The 22,051-nt window shown below is 35.6% G+C and overlaps 1 protein-coding gene and 1 pseudogene across 1 annotated transcript in view; one reads left to right on the top strand and one right to left on the bottom strand.

Annotated features, from left to right (window-relative positions):
- EYS (eyes shut homolog) overlaps positions 1 to 22,051 on the top strand; it is a 1,553,129-nt gene that overhangs the window by 645,146 nt on the left and 885,932 nt on the right. The window lies entirely within an intron of this gene.
- LOC129512756 (zinc finger CCHC domain-containing protein 17-like) lies at positions 881 to 1,586 on the bottom strand (annotated as a pseudogene).

Raw genomic sequence — 22,051 nt, 5'->3', positions numbered from 1 at the left:
CACCCAGTCACCCCCACCCCCTGCCCACCTCCCCTTCCACCTGACAGTTTTTGATGACTCTAATGAAAGACAAATATCTTGGCTAGCTAGAAAATTACAGTTATTTTTTTTTGTGTGTGCTGTAGACATTGACCACACACATATGTTTTTAAGTCATTGAAAGGATGCTGAATTCTGATTTTCATCTACATAGGATACATTTTGCAATTTTATTTTATTTTGTTTTATTTTATTATTTTATTTTATTTTATTTTATTTTATTTTATTTTATTTTATTTTATTTTATTTTATTTCATTTTATTATTTTATTATTTAAAACCAAACACACTTCCATTTATGCCAGGAATTTAAGCAGAGACCTGAAGTGGAACCAATTGACTCCCACAGTAGCAAATACAAAGTAAAGCAATGATCTTGGCTTGAGCTATGTGGTTCAGGGGTCTGGCGGAGTGTCCCACAAGCTCAGTCGCCGCAGACAATGGTTTTCGGGCTGTCCCTTGTAGCCTGGTAGAATCACGCTGGGGGAATGGAGAAAGTGAGCACCACTTCTTACCATGTTCTCCCTCCGCCTGCTGGTCTCCCTGGGCCCCGGTGTGGGACGCCGCAGGGATCACTCACCAATCAGCCCAGGGCCGACCTGACGCGGGGGGGGCGGGGGGCATCACTGTTCTCCCAACTACAGCCAGACTCGCCTCCACAGCGGTACCTGTGGCTGCGGCCTGGACCCCCGTGCAGGAGTCCCGTGAATCTGGCTCTGGCGGTGGCAGCTGGAGAGGGTAATAGGCCCTCCTGCTGAATGAAGGAAGTTGAGTGAATGAATGGGTGAGCTGCAGGGGTCACTTGCAAAGGGACCAGGAAAGATAAGTTAACAACAACTCATTCAGGCAGATGCTTTCTTCTTCTTCTTTGCTGCCTTCCTGTCTTTTGATGTGTGCCTTGCCCTCCTGCCTGTGTCACTCTCAGAGTCTGAGCTGTCAGAGTCAGAAGACTTCCTGTCACTATGGGTTTTTTTTCTTCTTTTCCTTCTTTCTTTTTCTAGAAGAATTCCTTGTGGGGTCAGGCTTCTCAAGCTCTGCTGACTTTGCCTCTTCCTTCTCCTCTTCTCATCCGGTATCAGAGAATACTTGGTCCCTCCTGGTTGCATAAAACAATCCTTTGCAAAGTGGCCTTTTACAGCCACGCTTCTTGCAGGTATTGTTCAGGACAGCCTTGGGGGTGATCTTCTGCCCAGGGTAATCCTGGAAGGACCGCCGCTGCCTCTCTTCTTGCTCAATGATAACGTTGTTGGGGTCAAGGTCTTTCCCAGTTCCTTGGTTGACGACTTTCATGGATAAGGATACTTTTATCCTATCATTTTTCATCTCCCAGCCAATAAGCTTCACCCACACTTTGTCTCCAACATCCACTATCTCAGAGGGCTTATCCACACGACAGGATGACATGTGAGTTCGATGGACCAGACCTTGCTTTCAACAGCTAGGGATTTTGATGAAGGCTCCATAGTCCGTAACCATAGCAACCTCTCCTTGGAAAATAGTGTAGAGAGCAGGCAAGTTCTCCATGGTCTCGGGTCTTCCTGAACTCATCCTTAATGTTCTATGGCTCCTCCATTTCTCTTCTGTCAAAGTTAATTCAAGTGTTTCTGGGTCAGCCCCCGGTCTCCCGGCCGCAGCATTGCGCGAAACGCCAAAACCAGACCCCAAAAATTCTAATAAAGGAAAATAATCAATCATCACTATATTTTATAGTGAAGTTAAAAATATAAGAAAAATTAATGTGGAATGTGCTTATCCCAGGGGAGATTAGAAGGGAAAAATAGAACATAATAGCCTATTAATTATTATTAGAATAAAAAGCCTCACTTTAGTCTGTTACAGAAATAGTATCAGTCACTAGCAGTTAGATAGTATTAAAGAGATGTCTCTGTGTCCATTGCGCAAGCTAAATCTTAATTAAAATTCATGGAAGTTTGTTGTTCCTACTTGATGACCCTAAAATTGCTCATTGATTATGCGTGCAAGTAAGCTGAAAGCAAGACACATTTACTTTCTCCAAAACTGAGTTTCAGTATCTTGAAAGGTTCAGTGTTGCTCTAAATTGTACTCTGCAAATTTGTAGTCTACATTTAATTGTGCATAAAAATTCTCTCTGATGACAAGTATGGAGCATAAATACCTATAATCATCTATTTTATTTCTACAATGCTCTTATTAGAATGCATGTCTCTGATGACAATAGTCACAAGACATTAATCATCTAATAACTTACGTGTGCGAATCTTAGTTTTTCCAAGGACCATTTTAAGCACTAGATCATAGATATTTTAAACTAGACAGTCATCAAATCATACTATCAATTTTACCAATGAAGAAACAGTAACGCAAAAAAGCTAACTGGAATACCAAGAAAGCAGATGATTAGGTTTCCTGATACAATCAATTTCCTAATTACTCTATCATATTTAGCACCCTCAACACTCTTGTATATTTTAAGAGATGAAACTGGGTACCTATTATATAGGAAATCAAATTGTTCATACATTAAACAGTTTTATAATAGGCATTATTTTCATTTTTACACACATTTTCTGATAACCTTGAACATAAGGAAATGAAATGGATAGTGGCACCAATAGCTTACTCTCCAATGATATCGTGGCTAACAGGGTGTACAAGGGCTGTTTAACTATCTGCATTTGTTGTGCGGTGTGGCGGTGTATTTGTCGTATATATCACATAGGAGGTTTGATTAATAAATAATCACTATGCACTGTGTTTCTCAACCTTAGCTGCACATTAGAATCACTGATGAACTTTGTAACAAAAGAGATGCCATAGCCCCTATCCCCAGACATTCTGATTTTATAGATCTGGAGTGGGGCTAGGACATCAATAAGAAAAGTGCATACAAATTTAGGAAATACCTATGCTAAGAATTGTTCATCACTTACTTGAAAATCGAACTTAACTGAGCATCCTGTATTTTTATTTAGTATAAATCTAGCAACTCTACCTTGGATAGAAGTCACTTCTATCCTCTCCTTCCGAAACTTGTCATTCTGTGAGAAGCATTCCAACATTCTGAGACATAAGGACCATTTCCATTCAGAATAGATAGTTCTGAATAGATAATTAATCAATAGATTTGATGAATAAAAAGCACATTTATTTTACAAATCAACTGTGGCATAAGAAATGCAAACTTAAAAATATTGTATTCACTCAGTTTTCTGTTTTGATTTTACAACTTAGACCGTTATTTGAGAAGTAAATATATGTTCACTTCTTTTCTCATGGATTCATCCTTAGAAAATACCTTTAAAATATTGGTGAAAGGAAATCAAAAGACTAATTCCTTTGCATAAATGTTTAAAAGAAAAAATTTTCAAGACAGTAAGTTTTTATTAAATGTTATAGTTGTGACATGGTGATGACAGAATTTCAGATAGCCCCTGATTTATTTTTTACTGTGAAAACAAGAAAACATCAAATTTGGCTTCAGTTTCATGATAGTTTTACATAATGAATTTCAGAGCTTTATATATTATGCAGTAGGCCTGTTAAAATTTATTTAACTTCATTGATTTCTTTCTCCTAACTTCATGAATGTTTGAGATTTCCCAAATTTCAATGAGGAGTGTATTTTATTCTTCAGTGTGTGTCTGTGTTTCTTTCTTTCTTTCATTCTTTTTTTTTTTTTCTGGTCTTGTTAAAAATGTTAATTCCCGGCAGGGTTAAAATACAGTGTTGCATTAGTTTCATATAGTGATTCAGCAGTTCCATTTATTAATTGGTGCTCATCAAGATAAGTCTTAATTCCCTTATATTTCACCCCTCCCTCACCCAACTCTTCCGTATTTCACTCACTTATATTTCACTCTCCTTCACCCAACAAATGGTAGTAGCCATCCATTTGTTCTCTGTAGTTAAGAGTCTCTCTTTTGGTTGTTCTCCTATTTTCTCTGTTTTGTTTTGTTTGTTTTTAATTCCATATATGAGTGAAATCTTATGGTGTTTATCTTTCTCTGTTGAACTTTCTTCACTTAGCATTATACCCTCTAGTTCCATCCATGTTATTGCAAATGGCAAGATCTCATTGTCCATAGATAATGTCTGTTAAAGAGACTGTCTTTTCCCTGCTGTATATTCCTGCCTCCTTTGTTGTAGATTAATTAATCATATAAACATGGGTTTCTGGCTCTCTGTTCTGTTCCATTACCTGTGTGTCTGTTTTTTGTGCCAGTGTTATACTCCTTTGATTGCTATAGCTTTGTAATATATCCTGAAATCTGAGATTATGATACCTACAGTTTTATTCTTATTTTTCAAGATTGCTTTAACTATTTGAGGTCTTTTGTGAATCCATACAAGTTTTAGTATTATTTGTTCTAGTTCTGTGGAAAATGTTACTGAAATTTTCATATAGCTTACATTAAGTCTGTAGATTGCTTCTGGGTAAAATGGACATTTTAACAATGTTTCTTCTTCCAACCCATGAGCATGGAATATCTTTCCATTTATTTGTATTGTCTTCAATCTCTTTCATCAGTGTTTTATGGTTTTCAGAGTACAATCTTTCAGTTCCATGCTTAAGTTTATTTCTAGGTATGTTAATATTTTTGGTGCAGTGATAAATGGGATTGTTTTCTTAATTTTTCTTTCTGCTGCTTCATGAGTAGTGTAAAGAAATGCAAAGTATTTAAGTATATTGGTTTTATATTCTGTGGCCTTACTGAATTCACTTATCAGTTCTAGTAGTTTTTTGGTGGAATCTTTTGGGTTTTCTATAAATAGCGTCATATGATCTGCAGGTAGTGAAAGTTTTATTTCCTTACCAATCTGGATTCCTTTTCTTTCTTTTTCTTATCTGATTGCTATGGCTAGGACTTCCAGTACTATCATGAATAAAAATGGTGACAATGGACATCCTTGTCTTGTTCCTGATTTTAGAGGAAAAGCTGTTAGTTTTTCACCATTGAATAGAGTGTTAGCTGTGGATTTTTCATTTATGGCCTGCACTATGATTAAGTATGTCCCTTCTAAAACTATTTGTTGAGGATTTTATTATGAATGGCTATTGTATTTTGTCAAACGCTTTTCATACATTTATTTAAATGATCACATGGTTTTTTATCCCTTCTCTTTTCAATGTGATGTATGACATTAATTGAATTGAAAATATTGAACCACTTCTGCATCCCTTGAATAAGTCCTACTTGATGGTGGTGAATGAAGATTTTAATATATTGTTGGATTTGGTTTGCTCATATATTGTTGGGAATTTTTGCATCTATGTTCATCAGAGATATTGGCTTATAATTCTCTTTTTGGTAATGTTTTTATCTGGTTTTGGTATCAGGGTAATGCTGACACCTCATAGAATAAAGTTGGAAGCTTTCTTTCCCCTTCTATGTTTTTTAACACTTTGAGAAGAATAGGTGTTAATCCTTCTTTAAATGTTGTGGTAGAATTTACTTGTGAAGCCATCTGGTCCTGGACTTTTGTTTGTTGAGAACTTTTTGATTACTGATTCAAATTCATTGCTGATAATCAATCTGTTCAAATTTTCTATTTCTTCCTACTTCAGTTTTGGTAGATTATATGTTTCTAGGAATTTATCCATTTCTTCTAGGTTGCCAGTTTGCTGCATTTAATTTTTCATAATATTCTTTAAAATCCTTTGTATTTCTGTGGTGTTTGTGATTATTTCTCCTCTTTCATTTCTGTTTTGTATATTTGAGTAATTGAGTCCTGTCTTTTTTTTTTTTTTACAACTATGGGTGAAAATCAATTTTATTGGTATTTTCAAAGAACCAGAATTCCTTGTTCATTGATTGGTTTTCATTGATTGGTTCCATTGTTTTCTAGTTTCTATTTCATTTATTTCAACTCTAATCTTTATTTATTTTCTTCTACTAATTTTAAGTTTTGTTTGTTCTTCTTTTTCTAGCTCCTTTTGGTGTAAAGTTAGGTCACTTATATAAGATTTTTCTTACTTCTTGCCTTATTATTATAAACTTCCCTCTTAGGACAGCTTTTGCTGCATCCCAGAGATTTGGGACCATTGTGTTTTATTTTCATTTGTCTCTATGTATTTTTTTTTCTCTTTGATTTCTTGGTTGGCCCATTCATTGTTTAGTGGCATATTATTTAACCCCCTTGTATTTATGTTCTTCTGGATTTTATATTGTGGTTGATTTTGATTTCTAGTTTCATAGGATTGTGGTTGGAATAAATGTATTAGATGGCTTTGATCTTTTTGAATTTGTTGAGACTTATTTTGTGGCTTAATATGTGATCTATTCTGGAAAATGTCCTGTGTGCATATGAAAAGAATGTGTATTCTGCTGTTTTGGAATAGAATCTTCTGAATACATCTGTTAGATACATCTAGTCCAAAGTGTCATCCAGTGCCACTGTTTCCTTACTCGTTTTCTGTCTGGATGATATATCCATTAATACAAGTGGACTGCTGAAGTCCTCTACCATTATGGTATTACTATCAATTGTTTCCTTTATGTTTGTTATTAGCTGTTTTATGTATTTGGGTACTCCCACAATGGGTGAATAAATATTTACAATTGTTATATATTCTTGTTAGATTGTTCTCTTTATAAATATATGGTGTTCTTCTTTGTTTCTTGTTACTGTCTTTGTTTTAAAGTCTATTTGTCTGACGTAAGTATTGCCACCCCAGTTTTTTTTTCACAATAATTTGCATGATAAATATTTCTCTATTGCTTCACTTTCAGTCTGCATCTGTATTTAGGTCTGAACTGAGTCTTTTGTAGACAGGATATAGATGGGTCTTGTTTTGTTTATCCATTCCATCACCATTGACTTTAATTGGAATGTTTGGTTCATTTACGTTCACAGCAAGCATTATTAGGTATGAACTTATTGCCATTTTGTTTCTTGTTTTATGATTGTTTTTATAGTTTTTCTCTGTTCATTTCTTAAACTCATAGTTTTCTGGCTTTCTTTAGTGATATACTTGGATTCCTTTCTTTTTGTTTTTGGATATTTATTACTGGCTTTTAATTTGTGTTTACCATTAGGTTTGCATATAACATCTTATGCAAATTGCAATCTATAATAAGCTGATGGTCACTTAAGATTGAAACCGTTCGTCTACGGCCATACCACCCTGAACGCGCCCGATCACATCTGAAACCGTTGTTTACTCCTCTGCCCATTTTAGGACTATGGTGTCATACTTCACTTCCTCTTATTTTGTGAATCCCTTGACCTATTATTAAAGGTATATTTAATTTTAATGCTTTTGTATTTCCTACTTTTCTTACTTCTACTTGTCTTTCATTTCTACTCAAAGAGTTTCCTTTAATGTTTTTTGTAGGGCCGGTTTAGTATTGATGAATTCCTCTAACTTTTGCTTCTCTGTGAACTCCTTGTTCCTCCTATTCTGAATGATAGCCTTGCTGGAGAGAGTATTCTTGACTACAGGTTTTTTTGTTTTGGTTTGTTTTTTTGCTTTTTTTTTTTTTTTTTTTTTCCTTTCAGGACTTTGAATATATACCACTCTTTTCTGCAAAATTTCTGCTGAAAAATCAACTGATACCTTTATTGGGTTTCCCTTGTATTTAATTCTTTTCTTTTGCTGCTTTTGAAATTATCTTTATCACTATTTTTTTGCCACTTTAATTTACCATATGTGTTGGTGTGGACCTCCTTGGTTTTGTTGGGGACTGGTCTCTGTGCCTCCTGGATCTGGACATCTGTTTTCTTCTCCAGATTCAGGAAATTTCAACAATTATTTCTTCAAATAAATTTTCTGCCCTCTTCTCTCCCTTCTCCTTCTGTGATCCCTATAATGCAAACATTATTACATTTAGTGATGTCGCTGAGTTCCCTAAGTCTATTCTCATTTTGCATACTATTTTTATCTCATCTGCTCAGCTTGATTACTTTCCATTACTCTGTCTTCAAAGTAGATGATTTGGTCTTCTTCTTCCTCACTTATTTGGGTTATTTGTCTTTGATTGATTCATTTTTTTTTTACCTCTATGTTAGGGGTCTTACTTACTGATGTCCTCCACTTTTTTCTCAAGTCCAATGAGTGTCTTTATGATCATTACTTTAAATTCTTCATCAGGCAAATTATTTATCTTTCTTTTGCCTAGGTCTCTTGCTGTGCATTTGGGACATATTTCTCTGTCTTGTCATTTTGTCTAACTCTCTGTCCTGCTCTTGAAAGTAATGACCTTATGGAAAAGAGACCCTATAGTGCCCTGCAGTACAATGTTCCATGGTCACCAGAACCTGGTGCTTCAAGGGATCTCCTATGTGTGTTGTGTGTATTCTACTGTTGTGGCTGACCTGCTTTTGCCTTTAGTACAGTCATCTGCAATGGCTCTTTTTGCCTGTTGTGGGCAGAGTTTGGTCCCTATGTTGTTAGTGGGCTGGTCTGGGTCACCCTGGGCTTGAGTTGTGTCAGACCAGGTGTATTTCTGAGCTGCTGTCTCACCAAACTACAGGGCACCTTTCCTGTCTTGTCCCCCAGGAGCTTCATTGATGAGTACAGCCTGCAATCAAGCCAGATGTTTTTCCCCAGCCCAGTGCTGGGGCTGCAGTGGAACTGATGTGTGGTGTGTGTGCTTATCTTTCCCTCTCCCCAAGGTAGGAGTCACTTTGGAGTGATGCTCATCCCTGTGAGGGCTGCTTGCACATGGCCTGGCTTGTGCACCACTTTAGATAGGCTGTGACCAAGGGCATATTGGAGAGGGCAGTTCCATAGGAGAAGGAGGGGGAAGGGCACATGATGTTAGAAAAGTTTTGCATGGGTCTCCTGTGGGAGGTGACATGAAATGGAAGTTTGGCTGGAGGGGGCTTTTCTGTAGGAGAACTTGGGGGCAAAGCATGCTGTTAGCAATTAAAGTAGTGAGTAGTGGCGCTGAGCTGGTTCCCACTGTGTCCATGTATCCAGGTTGGAGGGTGTAGAGGGAAAATGGAATCAGATAGTTCTTTTGTCTTGGAAAGTCTCCCAATGATCCCTGCCTCCCCAGGATACACTCTGAGATTAGTAAACAAATATCTCCCTATATAGTCAAGGCATTTTTCAAACTGCTGCTTGTATACTATATCTCCATGAGTCTGTTTGTTTTGTTGTTGCCTTAAGGACTCTGTTTCCTATCACTCTATTGGTTCTCCAGAAGAGAACCTTCTGATTTTTAAAGATCTGGGTTTTAAGCACTACTGATTGCAAGAACTCACAAAATTATGCCCCTCTGGTTTTCAAAGTCAAGTGTTTGGGGGATTTGTCTTCCCCATGCAGTTTCCCTGTGCTTTGGATGACTGGGGTGAGGGTCTGTTTCTTCCCTCTCCCCAAACTCATATCATCTCATCCTCCTGTGGACAATCCAGTGGGTCTTTTTAGCTCCAGACTGCATCTTTGCTGTTCCTACCCTCTTTGATGTAGCCTCTTCTCTACATTAACCATGGAGAGTCTATTTGCCAGTCTTCAGGTCATTTTCTGGGTTATTTGCACTGATATGGGTGTTATTTCATTGTATCCATGGAATAAGGTTAGCTTTGGGTCCTCCTATTCTTCTGTCTTCCCTAGAAGTCTTTATTCTTCTTTGTTTTGACTTAAAAATGCACCAGAGACTATGAAATGTTTTTGCAACATTAGTCCATTATAATATTAATTTTAAACAAAAAGTAACTGTATGATCATTATAAATAATTACTTAAGTATGTTTGAAATAAAGTCTTCCATAATCTTATTCCTGAGAGATAGACACTTGGAATAGTTTGGTAAATATATTTCCAATTTTCTTTTTAAGAATAGAACAATACATATAATTTTAAAAAGACACTGAGTATTATACATAATGTCTTGCAGTTTTAAATCCATCTGTTAAGTAATTTTATTCTGTTTTTATTTCTAGTTCTGGGTTTATAACTTCATAGCCTACATACTTCCTTTTATATAGTTCTTACATTAAATCAAGCCTGATATTATAGCCTTCTTGATTTTCTCCTTCTGATCCGGCTTTCTCTATTTCCTTAATAGTCTTCTCCAAGAGCATTTTCTTAATGAATTTAGAGACTATTCTTTGCTTAAGAATCTGGTCCTGGGTAATCCAGTGAAAGACCTACAAACCTCCTACCTCCTACCTCCTATCTTTCATACACATCCTCTTCTGCAGATTCCTCTCATTAGCTTTCCTTCTTAAAACTATTCAATAGCCTTATGAGTCATCTTTTATCTCCAAGCTCTTGTCCATTCATTTCATTATGTAGAGTTTCTTGCAGACCTTTATTTTAAAAATTAGGAAATAAATAAATAAAAATTTAAAAATTAAGGATGTTAAATGACAGTTTTTAAAATTGTAGTGCCACTTAATTTTCTATAGAATAAGTCTCACATCTCCTTTGGATGTATTCTCAATATATCCATTCTCACATTGAATTTCTCACTATTTAATGTACTGGATGTTAGATCACGGCAATTACGTTTATCTGGAAATACGAAGAACTTCTAAAATTCTCCATAGTGTAGCTGCTTATCCTCTTTGGGTGTGCATGTGTTTTTCTCCACATAGACATGACTGAGATCATCCTGCTGTTAACAGGCAGAGAATTATTATTTTTTAAAAGATTTTATTTATTTATTCATGAGACACAGAGAGAGAGAGAGAGAGAAAGAGAGAGAGAGAGGCAGAGACAGAGGCAGAGGCAGAGGCAGAGGCAGAGGGAGAAGCAGGCTCCATGCAGGGAGCCTGATGTGGGACTTATCTCGGGTCTCCAGGATCACACCCCGGGCTGAAGGTGGCACTAAACAGCTGAGTCACCCGGGCTGCCCCAAGCAGAGAATTATTTAACTAAAGGTTTTTGTTCCAACTATATTGTCTTTTATATCATCAACCTTGACCTCAGCCAAATTAGTTCCAATTTACAAACATGCAAACATATAGGTTTACTCTCTTACAAATTAAAATGTTTGTGAAAATCTGAAACTATCTTGGTTATTAATACCATCTCTTTATAATGATTAGATAATAAGATATACTAAGAATTAAATTCTATGGATAATAACAATAATTTTAATTTCTCCAAACTAAAATATCCCATACCTAAAATTGGTAGGTATAATGCCTTTACCCATCAGTGGGTTAAAACATCTTTAAAAATAGTTATAAAAGAAGTTATACAACTTTTAAAATACATGGAAGCATACAAAACAGCCCTCAAAGGATATCTGCATGAGGACTTTACTAATACCTCAGAAAGTATCTTTAAAATGTAAACTAAATAACGATAAGTTTCTATAAATATTCTTCAACTATTAAGAATATAGATGGTTCAGAAAAATTAAAAATTTTTGAAATAGTAACTCTGAAATGGAAATCTGGGAGGAAAATATGGCTGAATAATGTGCATTCTGCTGAAAATTTTACTAAATAAAAATTAATTATACTTGGTTGTTTTTCTCTTACCTGAGCTGACAGCAGATGCTTAACTGACTGAGCCACCCAGGAACCCTTAACAGTTTGTTTTACCCATGTTTAGAATTACATTGATTAATCAGATCTCAATTTCATTTATTAGAATTGTATAATTCTTAATTTACATTCTAATCTCCAAGATTTTTATAAAATAATCTTTAATAAAAAATGATGATCTACACTTATATTAATATGTTTAGAATACAATATTGTTGCCATTGAATGACTCTATAATTGGCAAGTAATTGAAGTGATGAGAAAAAATAATCCAAAGATATGCACTTCAGCAGGAGAAGAGAGTTAATTAAAATTCGAGCAGAACTCAACGAAATTGAGACCAGAAGAACTGTGGAACAGATCAATAGAACCAGGAGTTGGTTCTTTGAAAGAATTAATAAGATAGATAAACCATTAGCCAACCTTATTAAAAAGAAGAGAGAGAAGACTCAAATTAATAAAATCATGAATGAGAAAGGAGAGATGACTACCAACACCAAGGAAATACAAACTATTTTAAAAACATATTATGAACAGCTCTACGCCAATAAATTAGGCAATCTAGAAGAAATGGACGCATTCCTGGAAAGCCACAAACTACCAAAACTGGAGCAGGAAGAAATAGAAAACCTGAACAGGCCAATAACCAGGGAGGAAATTGAAGAAGTCATCAAAAACCCCCCAAGACACAAGAGTCCAGGGCCAGATGGCTTCTCAGGGTAATTCTATCAAACGTTTAAAGAAGAAATCATACCTATTCTACTAAAGCTGTTTGGAAAGATAGAAAGAGATGGAGTACTTCCAAATTCATTCTATGAGGCCAGCATCACCTTAATTCCAAAACCAGATAAAGACCCCACCCAAAAGGAGAATTACAGACCAATATCCCTGATGAACATGGATGCAAAAATTCTCAACAAGATACTAGCCAGTAGGATCCAACAACACATTAAGAAAATTATTCACCATGACCAAGTAGGATTTATCCCTGGGACACAAGGCTGGTTCAACACTCGTAAAACAATCAATGTGATTCATCATATCAGCAAGAGAAAAACCAAGAACCATATGATCCTCTCATTAGATGCAGAGAAAGCATTTGACAAAATACAGCATCCATTCCTGATCAAAACTCTTCAGAGTGTAGGGATAGAGGGAACTTTCCTCGATGTCTTAAAAGCCATCTACGAAAAGCCCACAGCAAATATCATTCTCAATGGGGAAGCACTGGGAGCCTTTCCCCTAAGATCAGGAACAAGACAGGGATGTCCACTCTCACCACTGCTGTTCAACATAGTACTGGAAGTCCTAGCCTCAGCAATCAGACAACAAAAAGACATTAAAGGCATTCAAATTGGCAAAGAAGAAGTCAAACTCTCCCTCTTCGCCGATGACATGATACTCTACATAGAAAACCCAAAAGCCTCCACCCCAAGATTGCTAGAACTCATACAGCAATTTGGTAGCGTGGCAGGATACAAAATCAATGCCCAGAAATCAATGGCATTCCTATACACTAACAATGAGACTGAAGAAAGAGAAATTAAGGAGTCAATCCCATTTACAATTGCACCCAAAAGCATAAGATACCTAGGAATAAACCTAACCAAAGAGGTAAAGGATCTATATCCTAAAAACTATAGAACACTTCTGAAAGAAATTGAGGAAGACACAAAGAGATGGAAAAATATTCCATGCTCATGGATTGGCAGAATTAATATTGTGAAAATGTCAATGTTACCCAGGGCAATTTACACGTTCAATGCAATCCCTATCAAAATACCATGGACTTTCTTCAGAGAGTTAGAACAAATTATTTTAAGATTTGTGTGGAATCAGAAAAGACCCCGAATAGCCAGGGGAATTTTAAAAAAGAAAACCATATCTGGGGGCATCACAATGCCAGATTTCAGGTTGTACTACAAAGCTGTGGTCATCAAGACAGTGTGGTACTGGCACAAAAACAGACATATAGATCAATGGAACAGAATAGAGAACCCAGAAGTGGACCCTGAACTTTATGGTCAACTAATATTCGACAAAGGAGGAAAGACGATCCACTGGAAGAAAGACAGTCTCTTCAATAAATGGTGCTGGGAAAATTGGACATCCACATGCAGAAGAATGAAACTAGACCACTCTCTCGCACCATACACAAAGATAAACTCAAAATGGATGAAAGATCTAAATGTTAGACAAGATTCCATCAAAATCCTAGAGGAGAACACAGGCAACACCCTTTTTGAACTCGGCCACAGTAACTTCTTGCAAGATACATCCACGAAAGCAAAAGAAACAAAAGCAAAAATGAACTATTGGGACTTCATCAAGATAAGAAGCTTTTGCACAGCAAAGGATACAGTCAACAAAACTCAAAGACAACCTACAGAATGGGAGAAGATATTTGCAAATAACATATCAGATAAAGGGCTAGTTTCCAAAATCTATAAAGAACTTATTAAACTCAACAGCAAAGAAACAAACAATCCAATCATGAAATGGGCAAAAGACCTGAACAGAAATCTCACAGAGGAAGACATAGACATGGCCAACATGCACATGAGAAAATGCTCTGCATCACTTGCCATCAGGGAAATACAAATCAAAACCACAATGAGATACCACCTCACACCAGTGAGGATGGGGAAAATTAACAAGGCAGGAAACCACAAATGTTGGAGAGGATGCGGAGAAAAGGGAACCCTCTTACACTGTTGGTGGGAATGTGAACTGGTGCAGCCACTCTGGAAAACTGTGTGGAGGTTCCTCAAAGAATTAAAAACAGATCTGCCCTACGACCCAGCAATTGCACTGTTAGGGATTTACCCCGAAGATTCAGATGCAATGAAACGCCGGGACACCTGCACCCCGATGTTTCTAGCAGCCATGTCCACAATAGCCAAACTGTGGAAGGAGCCTCGGTGTCCATCGAAAGATGAACAGATAAAGAAGATGTGGTTTATGTATACAATGGAATATTACTCAGCCATTAGAAATGACAAATACCCACCATTTGCTTCAACGTGGATGGAACTGGAGGGTATTATGCTGAGTGAAGTAAGTCAATCGGAGAAGGACAAACAGTGTACGTTCTCATTCATTTGGGGAATATGAATAATAGTGAAAGGGAATATAAGGGAAGGGAGAAGAAATGTGTGGGAAATATCAGAAAGGGAGACAGAACATAAAGACTTCTGACTCTGGGAAATGAACTAGGGGTGGTGGGGGGGGAGGGCGGGGATGGGGGTGAATGGGTGACGGGCACTGAGGGGGACACTTGACGGGATGAGCACTGAGTGTTATTCTGTATGTTGGTAAATTGAACACCAATAAAAATTAATTTATTAAAAAAAAAAAAACAAAGATATGCACTTCAGTACTGGTCCAGAAGTTCACTTATATGCCCATGAAAGCATTCCATTCATTTCTTGTACTGTAACAATATATTATGTACGACTTAGACTTTGGTTGTTTAGAATATCATTGTGTATTAAAATAGTCTCTTAGATATTTACTGGAAGGGAAAAATTTGTTCATTGAAAATTGGTTTCTAGCCTAAGTAATACAGAAGAGAGTTGGAACCCAAGAGAAGGGACATTGTGTGACACTCAGGAGACAGGGCAAAATTTTTGGTCTTTTGCACAAATGATGTAAGTTACACTCCATGATTTATTTTTTTAAAGATTTAAAGATTTTAATTATTTATTCATGAGAGATACAGAGAGAAAGAAGCAGAGACACAGGCAGAGGGAGAAGCAGGCCTCCTGCAGGGAGCCCGATCTGGAACTTGATCCCAGGACTCCAGGATCACACCCTGGGCGGAAGGCAGGCGCCAAACCGCTGAGCCACCCAGGGATCCCTCCCAACCATGATTTTATTGTTGGTTGGATCAGGTAGAGACTAGAGATTGCACTGTGTGGTGTTTTTATCTTGATAAGAATACAACTTACATTACAATTGTGTGAATAGTAAGCTACAGATTTATCCTGCATTTATGGTCCTAAACTAGACTACTGAGAATTAGTTAGGATGATTCTGAGCCATAAAACTAACTGTACCTTAAATTAAACCAAATGAAATTTTGCAAGGATACTTGATTAATTAGTACCACTTCCCCATTGCTAGGTTCCAGTAATTCCCCCTATGTTGGAATGCAAGTTCCAGGTATGATTAAAGTCAGATTTACCTTTCGTTTTTGAGGAATAAACTGAAAATTACCTGGCATTCAGATCATGACACCCTTTCTGCAAAATTTCTGGAAAATGTGACTCTGTTAAGATATTATTTCTAGCCTATATTATTTAGTTGGTGTGAATGCTGGATAGTCTCACTAGAGCTACTGACTAAGAAGCTCATAAATTAGCATAGAACCCCCACCAAGCATTATATTGCATTGAAGGTACAATTTAATGTAACCAATTCTGTACAGTAGGAACCAGCAGGGCATAGCAATGGAAAAGCAGAGGACAATAATAAAATTCACTGGAAAGGTCAAACATGTAATCCATTTGAATTTGTTGATAGTTCATAATTTAGAATACTAGTTGGAAAAATTATAAAAAATTATGAAATATTCAGGGCTACAGGGTACTTTGTTGTGATCTTATTTAAAAATAAAAAGATGAGGAAATTAATTAAATGTTAAAGGAATCTCTTTTATTTTTGATAACAGAATCTGTCAGCTAAACAGTAGGAGAGAATATAATGTCTTTAGGAGGATCTAGAAATTCTCTCCTTGTCATATTATTATTGTGCCTATACAATTATTTAATGTTAATGAAAAAATTTCCTCATGTTTTTGGATTTTTTGGTTTTCTTTTGGAAAGCACAGCTTTCTAAATTAATCCATATCTAAGGCTATGAATCCAAGACTACTCTTTATTTTAAAAAATAGATTTTGAATCTACAAGGTACTATATGAACCATTTAATTATTTTATGAACCATTAATAGCACTTATTATTCATTATTTTTGTAAGGAGCATGCTTGAACCATAAGAATGGTAGGCAAAATTTACTTTCTTATGAATTCTATGAATTTTCTCCTACTAGTCTATTTCTAATTTCTTTAGGCTTCGTTGCTTATTTCATTATTTACATAGTACTTATACTAATATAGTGTTTTACTATAGTATTATGTTATAGTACTATATATACTGAAAAATGAAGTACTATTGTAGCATTAAAAAATTAGGTCTTATAATGTAATGCAATATTATATCATCTTGACCATTAAAAGATCTTCAAAGCAATGCAGTCATATATATATATATATATATATATATATATATATATTTAGATGAAGACCACCAAACCTATAACATTTAAATAATTTGTATAACTTCACAAAAATAGCAACAGAACTTGAAAAATACACAAAATTCCTTATTCACATTTTAGGATGGCAGCCATGTTGATTGTGTGTCTGTATTCATCATGGGAATAGAGCACTTTTGTAGACATAGCCAGTACATTCCTCAGATTAAACTTATAAATCATTCATTTTTGGGATCCCTGGGTGGCTCAGCAGTTTAGCGCCTGCTTTTGGCCCCGGGCGGATCCTGGGGCCCTGGGATCGAGTCCTGCATCAGGCTTCCTGCATGGAGCCTGCTTCTCTCTCTGCCTGTGTCTCTGCCTCTCTCTCCCTCTCTCTCTCTGTCTATCATGAATAAATAAATAAAATCTTTAAAAAAAAACATTCGTTTTTGTTTCAGCTGTAATAATCAAGATATATAAAAATCCCAACTACCATGTTCTTTTCTTCACCTATTAAATTTTTAGTATATTAGAAATCTACTTTTAAATGAGATCTTATCTCTGCCTCTTATTGCTTATATCCTTCCTTATATATTTAGAACTGTATAACAGGCTTATTTTTAATCCTTCTGATTTAAAAATCTGCTTCATTTAGCATAGGTCATCTTTCATTTATAATGGTTATCCCTCCAGTGTTTACATATTTGACCCATGTTGACCTAAGGATGTCAGACCCTGGTATTTATGTCCAGAAAGCACCAAATACCAAGACCTGAATTGTGTTTGGCTTATACTTAAGGAGATGAGTGTAGCTGCTGAATACCTTTGTGCAGCTTAAGCACTTCATAAGTCTAGAAGAGTGTTATTCACATAAATAATGTTATATGGTAGGCCCTGGAGACACATGATTCCCAGAGGAGGGAGAGCATAATTACTGAACTGGTTCTGGTCACCTCTTCTGCAGTTAATCCACAAAGAAACTCTTTTTAAATTTTTATTTTTTAAAATAATAGACTTTTAAAAAAGTTTAAAGTTACACAAATATTGAATGAAAAGTCCAAAAAGTTCCCATATACCCCCCCTCCCCAATTTCCTTTTCTAATTAATTAGAAAACATCTTGCCTTTGGCACAGTTAATGAACCAACACTGACACATTATTATTAACTGAAGTCGGTGGTTTACTGTGGGTTACTATTCTATGGGTTGAGAAATGTACAATGGCATTAGCTTACTGTTAAATTACCATACAGCAGAGTTTAACTGTTCTTAAAGTATCTCTTTACCTATTCTTGCATCCTCCCACTGTCAGCCCCTGGCAATACTGATCATTGTACTGTCTCCATAGTTTCACCTTCTAGAATACCATATAATTGGCCTTTTAGAATCAGCTGTTTTCACTTAACAATAAGCATTTAAGATTCCTTTTTCAGTGGCTTGATTGCTCATTTCTTTTGTCACTGAAAAATATCCCATTGTTTGGATGTACCACAGTTTATTCATTCACCTATTGAAGCACATCTTGGTTGCTTCCAAGGTTTGACAATTTTGAATAAGCTTGCTATAAATATTTGTCTCCAGGCTGGTTTGTTTGTTCTGTGGGCATATTTTCAAATCATTTGGGTAAATTCCTAGGAATATGATTATTTGATTGTAGGAAAAGAGTATGTTTATTTTTCTAAAAATACTGCCAAAATGTCTTCTAATGTGCCTGTAACATTTTACATTCCCACCAGCAATGAATGAGAGTTTCTAATGCTCTACATCCTTGTCACCATTTAGTTTTGTCAGTGTTTTGGACATTACATTCTAATAGGTGTCTAGTGATATCTTGTTTTAGTTTTCATTTTCCTAATGATGGATGATGTTGAGCATCTTTTGATATGTTTATTTGCCATCTGTATATTTTCTTTGGTAAGGTGTCTGTTGAAATATTTTGCCCATCTTTTAATTCTGCTGTTTTCTTATTGTTGAATTTTATAAGTTCTTTTTGTATTTTAGATACCAGCTTTTTATTCATATGTGTTTTGGAAATATTCTCTTTGAGTCAATGGCCTGTCTTCTCATTTTTTTGACATCCCAAGCCTAAGCGACTTTTTTTGTTGTTGTTGTAATTGTTGTTGTGTGAGGGCTTCATGCTTAAATTCTTAGAGAAAAGCAACAATGGAGCAGGAGGTTCTCTTGATTCTATCAGGACTGGGTGAATCTGACAGGCAAAAGATGGGAGGAGAATGCCTTAGGGTACATGGTCTTCTCTTTCTATATGTGTAACTGTCACACATATTTGGACTTTTTACGTTTTATCTTCCAACACTTGGAGCCCAAGTTTTTGCAAATTTCTTGAATAAGGAGCAAGCAATATCTTACCTTATATAAGGCCCATTTTAAATGTGGCTTTTTCCTCTTCATGATCATTGGCATTCTTAGCTTCAGGACAAGATAAATTCTTCACTAGCCATAAAGGCATCACCCCCACCCAAATTTTGATATCTGACATGTGTGTGAACATATACTGTGTTCTCAGTAGCAGCCAGACTTTGAGCCATTTGTTATTACAATACTACACCTATGAGTACCTTTCTAAAAGGAAAAAACTGGGGCACCTGGGTGGCTCAGTGATTGAGCATCTGCCTTTGGCTCAGGTTCTGATCCTGGGATCCTGGGATTGAGTCTCGCATCAGGCTCCCCATGGGGAGACTGTTTTTCCCTCTGACTATGTGTTTGCCTCTCTGTGTGTCTTTCATGAATAAATAAAATCCTTTATATATATATATATATATATATATATATATATATATGGAACAAACTAAGTCAACTAGTTAATTTAAAAGAAAACATATAATCAGCTATTTAATTGGTTTGGAATCTCATAGAAACTAAAGCATGTTATCCTTAAATATTCATATTCATAGTTCTCTATACTTTAATATTATCTACTGTCACTAGGGATAAATGTAGGGTTCATTTCTTAATTAATTCCCCCATGGTCTTGAGATTATTTTCAAATTCATGGCAATTTCTTCAGATTAGGATAGTTTTGTTGTTGTTAGAATTTAAGGTTTATAGAAAGAGGATAAAGTAAGTTAGAGCATGAAGGTTGTTAATTTCCCCCAGAACACCTCATATATACCTTATATTCCAAAAGAGAAATATTCTCAGTTTAAAACAAAGAAGAAATTGCAAGCATTTTATTACTTATAGTTTATAGTGTTCACTACTTGAAACCTGTAGCAAAGCTTTTATTTAGAAGTAACAACTTGCTGTGATCTCATTAGGAAAACTAATCAATATTTTAAAAACAAAGCAAGCACAGAACACATTTAAGGAAAGCCCCAAACCTGATCATTACTTCTCAGAGTGTGATATTTAAAGCACTATAAACAAATCAAAAGGAGTACATAGCCTTATGTACTTTCTGTTTCTTTATTCTTTTACCTGCCATTTATTTCTTTACCAGACTCAACATTCCAATAGCATGTTCACTACTAAATTAAAACCATTGGTTGTCAAGTGCTTTGAGACTCTAAAGTATAAAGAATAATAACCAAAATCATGTTATTATCTGGAAGCCAGAGTTCTGCTTAATACAGCAGTCTGCCTGGCCTATTTTATATCACAATCTGCTATATAATTAGATAACATCTGAAATCTAGTAGGGATTCTAATGACAAGAATGTTCCTGCCTGACTTCTTAGTCTAACTAATGAAGCATGGGAAGAAATTTTCAGTAAGTGTCAACCATTTTAGCTTGTGATACCAATTTGACAGTGTAGCAATTGGTATTCATTTGCTAAGCACCAAATGACAACATTATTACATATATTTATATTTTTACTTGGAAATAAAGTAAAAGCTAATTATGATATATATGATGATAACTTAGAACAGTGCCATTTTAGATATAGACAGACTTACTATTTCTGATGATTTTATATAATTACACAGAAACAGTAGTAGTCAGCAAAGAACTGAATAGAATTTCTCCTTTAAAGAATGGACAGCCTACTTGAGAGCCAAACATATATATTTAAATAAGAATATAAACAGTTTTTTTTAATATATATGTTCAAAAAGTGGCTCCTTATGTATCCTGCAACACAATGAAAAAACCTTTGTGTAGTCTTACAGATTGTCATAAACCCCCCTCTGGTTCAGTTAGTGTATCTTTTATGATGTAAATAGGATTCCCTATAGCTATTTAGAGTAATTTAAAACTCATCCTATGAACTTTCATAAGCTAGTGAAATAGGAAAAGCATATCTGGCCAGAAAAACAGGTTTGCTAGATCTGCTCAAGCAATGAATTTTTAAAGGGTTTGCTTAAAACAACAGAGTATGTCAATTGGCAATATCAGTCCACATATGAGCTTTCAAATCCTCTCTTTCTAAGCCCAGGCAGCTGGGTGATTTGTACGATATTTGATTTTTGGTTTTTCAGCAGCCCATTTTGATTTAGTGCCATTTGCATTTTTATAGACAACAGCAATCCTGCAGCAGGCTCTGTTTTGTTGATAGGTTTTGTAAGTTGATAAAGGTAAAGGGTATGTAGAACTTGAACCTAATAGAGATGTGTTGTTTCAAAACATCAGCACCACTGAGAGATGAGTCTCAGAGGAAACAAAACACAAATACCTAGCAATTATATTTTATAATTTTCTTTTTTGTTTTCAAATTTAGATACACTGCCTTTCTGCTTACCTCTTTTTCTATATTCTTGTAATGTTTTAGACTTTTAACAAGAATTCATGAAGACGTTTCCATATAAAAACACTAATATAGTAATTGGGAATCTTTACTATAGATCATAATATTTCCCTACAATAGATGTTCTAGTCCTAAAGTTCAATTGTTAAAAGAAAGATTGTTCTTAAGAGAGTTTTATGGCCCAAATAAAAAATGTACGATATATGGAATGTATGAAGGTGAGGAGAGGATTAACATGAAAAATCTTACTTTTTCTTTCTAGAATCTTTTACGTAGTTTACCTTTAATTTTCCCACAACCATTTGATATGTAAATAAAAATGCCAATTTTATAAAAGAGATAAGCTCGACAAGTTAATCATTTGTTTCAGGTGATTTGGCTCTTAAATAGAATCTGGCATTTGAACTAAGGTTGATCTTACATTCTGTTGCCTCAGGGTAAATATTTTTAAAACTCATTTATTTATTTCAGAGAGAGTGTGGAGGGCAGTGGGGAGAGGGAGAGGGAGAATCTCAAGCAGACTCTCCACTGAGAGCAGGAGATTGATGCGGGGCTCTATGCAAGGCTCAATCCCATGACACTGAGATCATGACTTGAACTGAAATCAAGAGTGGGACGTTTAACTTGCTGA

Source organism: Nyctereutes procyonoides, unplaced genomic scaffold (genome assembly GCF_905146905.1).
Source record: "Nyctereutes procyonoides isolate TBG_1078 unplaced genomic scaffold, NYPRO_anot_genome, whole genome shotgun sequence".
Classification (NCBI taxonomy): Eukaryota; Metazoa; Chordata; class Mammalia; order Carnivora; family Canidae; genus Nyctereutes; species Nyctereutes procyonoides.
Note: the sequence above shows the minus strand (reverse complement) of the source record. Positions and strands in the feature narration are given on the sequence as shown.